This window comes from Oryx dammah, unplaced genomic scaffold, assembly GCF_014754425.2.
Source record: "Oryx dammah isolate SB20612 unplaced genomic scaffold, SCBI_Odam_1.1 HiC_scaffold_17, whole genome shotgun sequence".
NCBI lineage: Eukaryota > Metazoa > Chordata > Mammalia > Artiodactyla > Bovidae > Oryx > Oryx dammah.
In genome coordinates this window covers 721,335-734,408 of record NW_024070201.1, presented here as the reverse complement: position 1 = coordinate 734,408, position 13,074 = coordinate 721,335, and the positions used below count along the sequence as shown (strand labels likewise).

At 38.9% G+C, this 13,074-nt stretch overlaps 1 pseudogene; it reads right to left on the bottom strand.

The window, feature by feature from the left end:
* Positions 1-8,121: 8,121 nt before the first annotated feature.
* On the bottom strand, positions 8,122-9,048 carry LOC120876071 (annotated as a pseudogene).
* Between the last annotated feature and the right edge of the window lie 4,026 nt (positions 9,049-13,074).

The following is a 13,074-nucleotide window of genomic DNA, read 5'->3' as shown; positions in this document are numbered from 1 at the left end:
GGCAAGAATACTGGAGTGAGTTGAAATCCCCTCCTCCAGGGGATCTTCCCAACCCAGGAATCAAACTCATGTCTCCCTCATTGCAGGCAGATTCTTTACCATCTGAACCACCAGGGAAGCCATTTTTTCTTTTTCTTTAGTACTCAATTCATTCTGCATTGGTGTTTGGTTGAGTACATATATTTGCCATCAGTTCATATTAATATATAAATATGTAACCAATTATTAAACTGAATTTACTGTGTCTATTTCAGTACATAATCTATGCTACAGGTGGGTCTTCCCTGGTATATCGGTTGGTAAAGAATTTGGCTGCAATGCAGGAGACCCAGGTTCCATCCCTGGGTCGGGACGATACCCTGGAAAAGGGCCTGAGAAATCCTATGGACAGAGGAACCTGGCCAGCTACATTCCATGGGGTCGCAAGCTGTCAGACATGACTTACTGACTAAATCTCACACATACCATGCTGTGTGTGAGGTCGTGGCAATTAATAAAATGGGTGAAATCATATAAAAGTTTCCCCTTGCATGGATTTTATATTGTTACAATAGATTTGATAAAAAAGGAGACAGCTTAATAAAGTAGTTGCAGTCTTATCAACTACAAATTGGTACTTGTGAGGGCACTTGTCATTTACCTCCACAAGGATTAAATAACATGCTGCTGTCTTCAGCACACTCTAAAGGGAGTTCAGGGTGGAGAGTGAGGCACTCTGTTCTCAGGAGAAAACTGAGAATAGATTTTCAGATGGTTAGATACTTTCAGGAACTGATTTTATGAGTCAAATTTTCCTCATATCTAGAAAAGCACTAAGTTCCTTCATGGTAAGATCTAGTCCTTTTGACTAGCAGAAAGTGAAAGTGAAGTCGCTCAGTTGTGTCTGACTCTTTGCGATCCCATGGACTGTAGCCTACCAGGCGCCTCCATCCGTGGGATTTTCCAGGCAAGAATACTGGAGGGGGTTGCTATTGCCTTCTCCAGGAGATCTTCCCCACCCAGGGACTGAACCCAGGTCTCCAGCATTGCAGGCAGATGCTTTACCATCTGAGCCACCAGGGAAGTCTAACAGCTGCAGAAACCTTCTGCAAAAATACATGCTCAATTACATGAACACCCCTTCACCTAAATCACATGTATAATGACCTCCCCTCCCCATCTCTTTGGAGCAGCTTCTCAGAGGTATCTGAGGTGCTGTCTCTCAGGCTGAAGTCCTCATTATGCTCCAAATAACACTTGCAACCTTGACATTGTGATTTTTTTTTTTAATCAGCAAGTCTTTTTCAGTGTTTCTAAGACTAGACATGGAGTACTGTGATAGAAATAAGAGGCATCCATTCTACCATGAATAATGTAATCAATCATGGCAAAACCTAAAAGTTGTGCTTCAGATGAGATCCAAAAGATAGAAAGTGGCTTCCATTAGAAGCGCTCTTACAGGCAGCAAAATTAAATAAAATGTAATTAAGTGAGATTATCTTATGTCAGAGATGAACTGGTTTATAAGTAAAAACACTAAACACTTAAAAAGAATTTTTATTCCAATACTATGCTGCAAAGCTGTAGTCAGCTTATGAGTACTTGTCTTGTTCCTGATTTTAATGGAAAGCTTGTCAAACTTTCATTGTTAAGTATGATGTGAGCTGTGTGTCTGTCTTGCACAATCTTAATTATTATATTGATATGTTGAGGTTCTTTCTTTCTCTTCCAAATTTGATGAAAAAATTATTTTTACCATGAAAGAATGTTGAATTTCTATACTATCATGGAATAATACAAGAAAAGAAAAAAATTTTAATAAAAAATTCCATTTATAACAACATTGGTAAGAACAAAATAATTGAGTAAACATAATTAGGGATGCAAAAGCCTTGCACACTAACTCCAAAACATCACCAAAAGATCTTAGAGAAGGTACACACAAACGGAAAAATGTTCAATAAATAGAATATTTCATATTATTAAGATATCAAGATGACCTAAAGACCTACAGATTCAATGCAATCTCTATGAACCCCCCCCACACACAATTTTTGTTGGCAAAAATAAAAAAAAATTCATCTTAAAATTCATATGAAGTGTCAAGGGACTCAAGATAACCAAAATGATCACAGGTCTTCATTCTAAAACATACTATAAAGTTATGGTAATCTGAAGCATGTGACACGGCATCAAGACAGACAGAGAAGTTGAAGTGGCTGTGATGGTGGAATAGAAAGACACCCAATTCATGTCCTCCCATAGAAACACAAAAATTGCAACTATTTTTGAAGCCACTGTTGATGCGAACAACCTGAAGACTAGCAGGCATTCTATTACTAAAAGCATGAAACAGGAACTACACGAAGACCAATAGGACTCAGGTATACAGGGTAGAGTCTAGTCTCATACTTCAGGCAGGCAACACTCTTAAGGGGGGCAATCCAGTTGTAGAGCTTCTCCCAAAGGAGCATATGTGTCTGAGCCCCACATAGTGTTACTCAGCCCAGGGTTCCTACACTTGAAAAGTGAAAAAAATGAAACTGCTAGTTGCTCAGTTGTGTCCAACTCTTTGTGACACCATAGACCATATCCCACCAGGCTACTCTGTCCGTGGGATTCTCCAGGCAAGAATACGAGAGTGGATGGCCATTTTCTTCTCCAGGGGAGCTTCCTGACCCAAGGATAAAACCTAGGTCTTCTGTATTGCAGGCATATTCTTTACCATCTGTGCCACAGGGGAAGACTAAACGTCCCCTAAATTGTTGGACTTTGAAAGACAATGAGGATTCTTTTTCAGAGAACCAAAGGCTTGTAGAAAACAGAGATTTCTTTTAGATCACACACAAAATCACATACAATTCAAGAAGAAATAGAACTCTGAGAGGAACCTGAATCAGACACCTTGCTGATATTGGGCAGAGCCTCCCAGAGAGGTGGGAAAAAAATTACAATTCACCTTGAAACATAAATACTAGTAACAAACATTTTAGCCTGCTATCCCATGACAAGGACATGGTACTGACAAGCACCATACTGTAACTCTCCTAGCATTTCAGTGGTGGAACCCAGTCCCACTCATCAACTAGGTGGCATCAATCTTGAAAAACTCCAGACCAAGCAGCTAGCTGGGCAAGGACACAGCTCCAACCACCTGCCATCAGGCTGGCTATCTTAGGACATCTTGAGCCCATAGCGGACCTGGGACCCACCCAGCAGATGGCCAGTGCTAGGCCTGCATCCCTTCTTCCCAATTTTTTAGAGTTAAATATTTCTGTCTCCTAATCTGGTGATCTTTACATTTCTCAAGACAGTTAATACCATTGTGTCACATCTATCCTCAGGAGAGTTGATGTTGCAAAGGATTTTAAAATGTTCCTCAGCAGGATATGGCACGCTTGGGGCTGGTACGTGGGGATGACCCAGAGAGATGTTGTGGGGAGGGGGGTGGGAGGGGTGTTCAGGTTTGGGAACGCATGTACACCCGTGGTGGATTCATGTCAATGTATGGCAAAACCAATACAGAATTGTACAGTAAAATAAAAAATAAATAAATTAAAAAACAAACAAACAAACAAACAAAAAAACAAATTCAGTTCCTAAATCCAGAGATACGAATTGCATTGTAAACTTGTAAAACTAAGAAGTTGTGAAGTGTGTCTTCACTATGTTAAAGAAACAATCATTTGGGAATTTGATCTTAAATGTACCATATGTATGTGACTGATCACTGATCAGTGTCTTTTTATGTTCTACAACCTGGGACTGTACCCTATAGAAAATAAATAAATAAATAAACAAATAAATAAATAAATAAATAAAATGTTCCTCAGCAATAAAACTAAGAACTAAATTCTCACTGCATAGCAATTGTTAAGTTAAATTGCTCGCTCAGTCATGTCCGACTCTTTGTGACCCCGTGTACTGTAGCCCACCAGACTCTTCCTCCATGGGATTTTCCAGGCAAGAATACTGGAGTGGGTTTGCCATTTCCTTCTCCAGGGGATCTTTCTGAGTCAGGGATTGAACCCAGGTCTCCTGCATTGCATGCAGACACTTTAACCTCTGAGCCACCAAAGACATGTTTTCAGGTTAGAAATATTCAGGGTTATAGTCTTCATTATTTTTCTACCTTTAATAGTAAATAAAATAAATAAAAATCAGTGTCTTGCATTTACAACACACTTCATGGATTAAAGCTGTTTCCTTAATGTAGCTGAACACATGCTACTGGGAAGTCTGAGGACAGATGTTCAGTTTTACTGAATACGATCATCACCAGTGATGCCCCAACCTCTGTGTTTGGATGACCTTTGCTACCATTCTAAAGTTAATCCGCGGTCTTACCTAAAGGCTTAGAAACAAGTTAAGAGTTTGTTTTCCTCAATTTTTCTTTTTCGCTATTGTCCCTTAAATTTCCTTTCTTAGAAATTCTATTCTCTTAACCATCTCCTCATTTAAAATAGCAATACCACAAATATACTACCTATGTATGTGTTTATGTGTATCTGTGTATTATGTATAAAAACAGTAAGAAATGTTCACCCCAAAGGAAATTACTTTTACCTTGTGGTAAGAGATATTGCCCACATTTCAAATACACATCAGAAAAAAAGAAAAGAAAGGGGCATAATGTGGTTATTTAAACTCAGACCAAACCGAAACTCTTGCTGTGCTGCAAACAACTAAACAGATCTATGTCCAGCTAGTCTCACCTTATCACACTCTTTAAAAATATTTTTCATCTTACTTGTTACTAACAATATTATATTTTTCATTTATTTTTACAGTAATGATTATTATCCATCTATTCCCCTGGAATCTTATTTTCATATAAAAATAACCCTTTATCTTCAACATGTATACCCAGGTCCCATAACTCTCTGTCTCATTGAATAAACAGAATAATTATGTGGGGATAAACTAAATAATTCAAAATTTCCAAAAGTGAATTTCTCATGAAGCCATTTTTTTCCCCAGTAATACATGCTAACACTATGGCATAGCAATGTGAAAAGCCCTATGGACATAGTACTTATTTGACTATTCAAGGTGCTAATCTCATGCTTAAACAGAATATCGATCTCCTCAATGACTGAGTTGCTTGTTTTCAACTAAGCATCTCTTTTACCCAAGTGGCACTTCCTTTGAAACTCAGACATTTGAATTCTATTTCTTGAGTCCATTTTTCATGATGCTGATGAAGGTAATATATCTGCAGAAAAGAGATTATCAGATGACTTTTCCTTGACACTGGAGGGGTCATGCCTTAGTGACTGAGCATGAACACCAGCAAGAGAGAGGAGTCAAGAGAGTGTAGGTAGCCTGGTAAATGGAGCTCAGCAGAAAGAATAAGAAAGAGAAACTGAACCCACCCGCCCCCCCCAAAATAATAAATAAATAAAAGAATAATGCCTCAATGACAGTCTTCACAATGTGGCCAGTGGTCAGATCTGTTTTGACATTTTCACGTCATGACAGGAGGAGTTACTTGAAGTGGGGCGAATACAGGAATCCAACTCTAAGAGACTTCATATTCTTGCTTAACTTACTGAGTTTCATTTCCCTCTTGCATACAATGAAGTGAAACTCAATCAACTAATACCTGTCCCTGTGATAAGAGAGTTAAAGTTTGTAAAGAACTTGTCAAAATGTATGCCTCATAGTTGGCCTTCAACAATAGTGAACTCACTTCACTCACTTAATGCCTCCTAAAATTTTCACCAAATAAAAAGTCCTTATTAAAAGAAAACATCCTTACACATCAGATCCAGATATTCTGTCTCATTAACATTTTAGGAGAAACAAAACTGCCATACACACACACACACACACACACACACACACACACACATATATGAATCAAAAGTAGTCACATGGCAGTTGCTTTTCAGGAGAGATTATCAGGAATGAATGAAAAGGAATTTCTAAAGGAGATTTAAACTTACAACCAGCAAAACTTCACCCACTGAGATTCCATACAGCCTACACACCCTTCTTCAGTTCTGACATCTTCCAAGTTTTCTGTTGAAAATTTGTAATTCATGAAGCATTAATTTTTTCATTCTTCCATTGAGCCGCTGATATAGTCCCCTAAAACACAATCATTGGTCTTATTTTCCATTTTCAAATCTTCCTTCTGTCTTAGAGTAGAAAAAACATTTACTCAAGACTTTTCTATTCACTGCCCTTGGATTAATCTCATCTCCTCTTATCTCCTCATGATAATAACCACATATCATTTAGTCTTGATTTGTTGAAAGGTTTAATTCTCACCAGAAATTTCAAATAATCATTTTAATAGGTTAAATGCTGATTCTATCATCTTTCAGGCCTAGACATTGTGAGAAAAAGTGCTGTTTCCTATGAATTTGAGATAATTATGGACAATTTACTAAATACCATTACCCCAGTACCATGTTCAAACATTAATGTATGTTCAAATTATGGAATAAATAGCTCCAGTTCATCACTGAGTCTAAGAAAATGACATCTGTGATAAGTAACATGGGTTTCTGTGTTGTAGTCAGAGAAGCTTAGATTTATAGTTATTAATAATGCAGGATGACCTACTATTTGCTATGTATATAGAGGAGCATTACAGATATTCCCAGTTTTCTGAAGTTTACTTTAAGCACTTGGTTTTTATGAAGAACAACATTAATAACTGATTTTACTAATTAAAAAAATGGAATTTTTGTTTTTACAAAAGCCAACACACTCCATAATCATACAAATGTTCGTGAGGTTTAAATTTTTTTTTTTTGAAGCACAGTTAATTTGCAGTGTTGGGTTAGTTTTAAGCTCACAGCAAGGTGATTTATTTATACATATATATGTATGTATATATATATATATATATATATTCTATTTGAGATTCTTTTCCATTTTAGATTACCATTACCATGCTAATGTTTCTTTGTAAAAGTGAAGTGGTATAACTTGAGCTTTCAAAAAATTACTAAAGTACTGCTGAAGTATATTATAACACATGAGACAAAGCTACAACACATTAACACCATCTTCACAAAAGAGGTAAATCATTAAGATCACAGATAATTTTCTTATCTACATGAAAAAACATACCACAGACAACTCATTTGAAAGAAACTGAGTTAGAAGCCCTAGGCTGAAAGTTTGAAAAGGAATTTGATTCTAGAGTTATAGGTCCTGGATATCCTTTACGGGAGAAGCATGTGTGATGTGAAGCAAGTAAATCAATAAACCTGTCTTGGCTTCAACCTGCTTCTCTGTAAATTGGGAAAAATGATAATGAAACAACTGGTTTTGGTTGTGGATAAATCAACTGAAGTGAATGTGCCTGGTAGATAATAAGAGTTTAACATAATGTACTTATATGAATTAGATCTACAGAGCAACAGCTTTGGAAATTGACCATATGCTTTTCTATTGAGATTTGCAAGAGATATTAATCTTGTTTTAAATGGTTCCTCAAGTCGGTATAAAAAATGAAAATGTTTTCTTTATATTCAATAAAAAATGTGAGACCTAGGAATATTTAAGAAAAAGAGAGCAAATTAAGAGTAATTTCAAAATTTCTGCTTTATCTTCTCTATTAAAAAGATAATTAGAGATATATTGTAAAATATTATCTCCTTCTTTAGTCAGTGACACTCATTTTGCTTTGGATAAATCCATAGTGCAGAGGAAAAATTAGCTATTATTCCCTCATTCAACTCCCTCTTCACCATGGATTGATCCAATATTTCTATCCAATGTTTGCTTTACCACAGGGTAAGTAAAAATTGAAAAAAAATGAGATTAAGGTCCTATGGACAAGCCAATTTCATCAAAGTAACATATATTAGAAATCTGAAAAAGCAGCAGTAAGACTCTGGAGAAAAATTTCTTACTCTACAATCATCAAACTGTGGATTTAATGTTCTTTTCATTGCCTATTCTGAATCTATGAACACTGAAACTTTGGCAGTGTACATTAAAATATCAGTATGCTTAAAATAATGCCTAGCCAAGATTAAAAAAACAACAAATGTAAGTTCCTAGATCTCTCTCTCTCTCTTTTAATAATCTACAAAATTTCTTAATTTTCTTTCACACTTTACAACAGGTATAGCCCTCTGAATGTAAATAAACAATCACTTTCTTGGCTCCATGAACAGCCTAAGTCACTCTGCTCTTCAACAAACTCCTCATGGCATTTTTCACCACTGTGTTTCTCACTGTGTAAATGATACGATTTAACATGGGAGTGAGGATTGCAAAGAACATAACCACAAATTTGTCCACAGGGTAGGTGACCACTGGATGCATATAGGTGAATATACAGGGACCAAAAAAGAGCACCACTACCATGAAATGGGAGCCAAATGTAGAGAGGGCTTTGTGTCGTGCTTCAGAGCCATAGGATTTTAGGGAGCACAGGATGCCTGTGTAGGAGATGAGGAGCATGATTAAAAAAAAAAAAAAACAACTAAGCACATTCCTGCAGTGTTAGCTGCCACCATGATGGCAAGCTTGTTGATGTTACTGCAGGAGAGTTCCAACAGTGAGAAAAAGTCACACATGGAGTGATCAGTGATGTCGGGACCACAGAAGTCAAGTTGATAAGAATCTGCATGGTGGCATGCAGGATGCCCCCAATCCAGGCCACCACCACAAGGAGCTTGCAGAGCCCCTGTCTCATGATGGTCGTGTAGTGCAGAGGCTAGCAGGTGGCCATGTAGTGGTCATAGGACATGGAAATGAGAAGGATGATCTCTGAACTCCCATTATGTGTTCCAGAAAATTCTGAATCAGGCAGCCACTCTAGGAGATGGTTAGCCTCTGGTGCAGCAGGTCAGTGACCAGTTTGGGGGTGGTGACAGAGGTGCAGATGCCATCTATGAAGGACAAGTGGGTGAGAAAGAAGTACAAAAAGCTGAAAGTGTGGGGCTGAAGGAGATGGTGCTGACGATGAGCAGGTTGGCCAACACGGTAAAACAAGAAAATGAGCAAAAAGACAATGAAGAGCATTTTCTGCAAGTGTGGATTCTGTGTGAGTCCCAAGAGAACAAATTCAGTCACATTGTTGGGAGGTGTGAGGACATTTATTCAGCAAGTAACACCTTCCTATGTCCTGAATTATCTATAAATAAGTAAAAAAAATATAATATCGATTAACCATGAAAGAAATTTGATCTGTGAGTGTACATGCGTTACCCGTGGTGGATTCATGTTAATGTATGGCAAAACCAATACAGAATTGTAAAGTAAAATAAAAAATAAATAAATAAATAAATAAGAAAAAGAAAAAAAAATAAAATGTTAAAAAGAAAAAGAAATTTGATCTGAATTTCTTACAACAAAGAAAGAATTATTATTTTACTGTGGATCATGTCTTTGTCACTTTTCTCTCAGTTCTTGTTTCAAGCCTTTTAAAAATTTTTTCCAAGATGATTTCCATCTCTACAGACACCTAGCACCTGTCACCTGTTAAACATCCATATAGCAATGTTTGGTGTGTAATTTATTGAGAAATCAGTGTTCTTTCTACATGAGATCTAGATTCTTCTATTATTTTAGCTCAAAGCGATTTTGCAAAGTCATCTCAGTGCTTCATGAGCCCTCTTCTCTGTCCATAAGCTTACAAATTATAATTCTCAGATGTATCTTGTAAGTTAAGAAGTGTTACACATAGATAAGAGTTACTTTCTATTCCATGTGAATTTACATTTGAACCGTCAGCTCTAACTATGGAAAGAAACATACCATCAACAAGTATCTATCATAAGAAGGCAACATAGGGAAATACATATGTCACTGATGAACCATTAAGAACACAGAAGCTTTTCAGTTCTGTTTCCACTCTTAGCATGTGCGCCTGCACGCTAAGTCACTTCTGCTGCTGCTGCTGCTGCTAAGTCTCTTCAGTCGTGTCTGACTCTGTGTGACCCCATAGATGGGGGCCCACTGTCTCTGGGATTCTCCAGGCAAGAACACTGGAGTGGGTTGCCATTTCCTTCTCCAATGCATGAAAGTGAAAAGCGAAAGTGAAGTCGCTGAGTTGTGCCCAACTCTTAGCAATCCCATGGACTGCAGCCTACCAGGCTCCTCCATCCATGGGATTTTCCAGGCAAGAGTACTGGAGTGGGGTGCCATTGCCTTCTTCTAAGTCACTTCAGTCGTGTCTAACTCTTTGTGACTGTATGGACTATAGCTCACCAGGCTCCCCTGTCCATGGAATTCTCCAGGCAAGAATACTAGAGTGGGTTGACATGCCCTTCTCCAGGAGATTTTCCCAATCCAGGGACTGAACTCGCATCTCTTATGTCTCCTGGATTGGCAGGAGGGTTCTTCATTACTAGCACCACTTGGGGTTCTTACCATAGAATCTGCTACTATGGCTTCAGTGCCTGAAACCTATTAGGTGATGAGCAAATGTTTGATAAATTGCCATTCACCATGACAAATAGGGCTTCCCTGGTGGCTCAGCTGGTAAAGGATCTGCCTGAAATACGGAAGACCTGGGTTCAATCCCTGGGTCAGGAGGATCCCCTGAATGAGAAAATGGCAACACTCTCTAGTGTTCTTGCCTGTAGAATCCCATGGACAGAGAAGCCTGGCTGTCTATAGTCATGGTGCTTCAAAGAGACTAACATGCATGGGGAAATTATTACTGCTTCCCCTGACCATGAACATAGAAGGATTTCAAGTGCTCTTTTTTTTTTTTCATGCTGGAAAGTGAAAAAGTTGGCTTAAAACTCAACATTCAGAAAACTAAGATCATGGCATCTGGTCCCATCACTTCATGGCAAATAGATGGGGAAACATTGGCTGACTTTATTTTGAGGGGCTCCAAAATCACTGCAGATGGTGATTGCGGTCATGAAATTAAAAGATGTTTACTCCTTGGAAAGAAAGTTATGACCAACCTAGACAGTATATTAAAAAGCAGAGACATTACTTTGCCAACAAAGGTCCACCTAGTCAAGGCTATGGTTTTTCCAGTAGTCATGTATGGATGTGAGAGTTGAACTATAAAGTAAGCTGAGTGCCAAAGAATTGATCCTTTTGAACTGTGGTGTTGGAGAAGACTCTTGAGAGTCCCTTGGACTGCAAGGAGATCCAACCAGTCCATCCTAAAGGAGATCAGTCCTGGGTGTGCACTGGAAGGACTCATGCTGAAGCTGAAGCTCCAATACCTTAGCCCCCAAATGTGAAGAGCTGACTGATTTGAAAAGACCCTGATTCTGGGAAAGATTGAGGGCAGGAGGAGAAGGGGACGACAGAGGATGAGTTGGTTGGATGGCATCACCGACTCAATGGACATGAGTTTGGGTAAACTCCGGGAGTTGGTGATGGACAGGGAGGGCCTGCGTGCTGCAGTTCATGGGGTCACAAACACGGGGACACAATTGAGCAACTGAATTGAACTGATGAGAAACAGAAATAAACATTTGAAAGGAAGGTGAACGCCTAAAATTTAGTTTGTGGCACACTGTAGCATGATAGTATGAAAAATTTTAATTGCCTATAAGAAATAGTTTTTCATTCCAATTCCAAAGAAAGGCAATGCCAAAGAATGTTCAAAATACCTCACAATTGCACTCATCTCACATGCTAGTAAAGTAATGCTCAAAATTCTCCAAGCCAGGCTTCAGCAATAGGTGAACCGTGAACTCCCTGATGTTCAAGCTGCTTTTAGAAAAGGCAGAGGAACCAGAGATCATATTGCCAACATCTGCTGGATCATGGAAAAGGCAAAAGAGTTCCAGAAAAACATCTATTTCTGCTTTATTGACTATGCCAAAGCCTTTGACTGTGTGGATCACAAGAAACTGTGGAAAATTCTGAAAGAGATGGGAATACCAGACCACCTAACCTGCCTCTTGAGAAATCTGTATGCAGGTCAGGAAGCAACAGTTAGAAATGGACATGGAACAACAGACTGGTTCCAAATCGGAAAAGGAGTACATTAAGGCTGTACATTGTCACCCTGCTTATTTAACTTCTATGCAGAGTACATCATGAGAAATGATGGACTGCAAGAAACACAAGCTGGAATCAAGATTGCTGGGAGAAATATCAATAACCTCAGATATGCAGATGACACCACCCTTATGGCAGAAAGTGAAGAGGAGCTACAAGTCCTCTTGATAAAAGTGAAAGAGGAGAGTGAAAAAGTTGGCTTAAAGCTCAACATTCAGAAAACGAAGATCATGACATCCGGTCCCAACACTTCTTGGGAAATAGATGGGGAAACAGTGGAAATGGTGTCAGACTTTATTTTTTGGGGCTCCAAAATCCCTGCAGATGGTGATTGCAGCCATGAAATTAAAAGACACTTACTCCTTGGAAGAAAAGTTATGACCAAGCTAGATAGTATATTCAAAAGCAGAAACATTGCTTTGCCGACTAAGTTCTGTCTAGCCAAGGCTATGGTTTTTCCTGTGGTCATGTATGGATGTGAGAGTTGGACTGTGAAGAAGGCTGAGTGCTGAAGAATTGATGCTTTTGAACTGTTGTGTTGGAGAAGACTCTTGAGAGTCCCTTGGACTGCAGGGAGATCCAACCAGTCCATTCTGAAGGAGATCAACCCTAGGATTTCTTTGAAAGGAATGATGCTAAAGCTGAAGCTCCAGTACTTTGGCCACCTCATGCGAAGAGTTGACTCACTGGAAAAGACTCTGATGCTGGGAGGGATTGAGGGCAGGAGGAGAAAGGGACGACCGAGGATGAGATGGCTGGATGGCATCATGGAAGTTCGTGACGGACGTGAGTCTGAGTGAACTCCGGGATATGGTGATGGACAGGGAGGCCTGGCATGCTGTGATTCATGGGGTCACAAAGAGTTGGACACGACTGAGGGACTGAACTGAACTGAACAGAAATAAGTGAGAAAAAAAAGTGAAAATGAAAGTTGCTCAGTCATGTCCAACTTTTTGCGACCCATGGACTATACAGTCCATTGAATTATCTAGGCCCGACCTATACATTCCATGAAATTCTCCAGGTCAGAATACTGGAGGGGTGTAGCATTTCCCTTCTTCAGGGGATCTTCCCAACCCAGGGATCGAACCCAGGTCTCTTGCATTGCAGGTGGGTTCTTTACCATCTGAGCCACAAGGGAAGCCC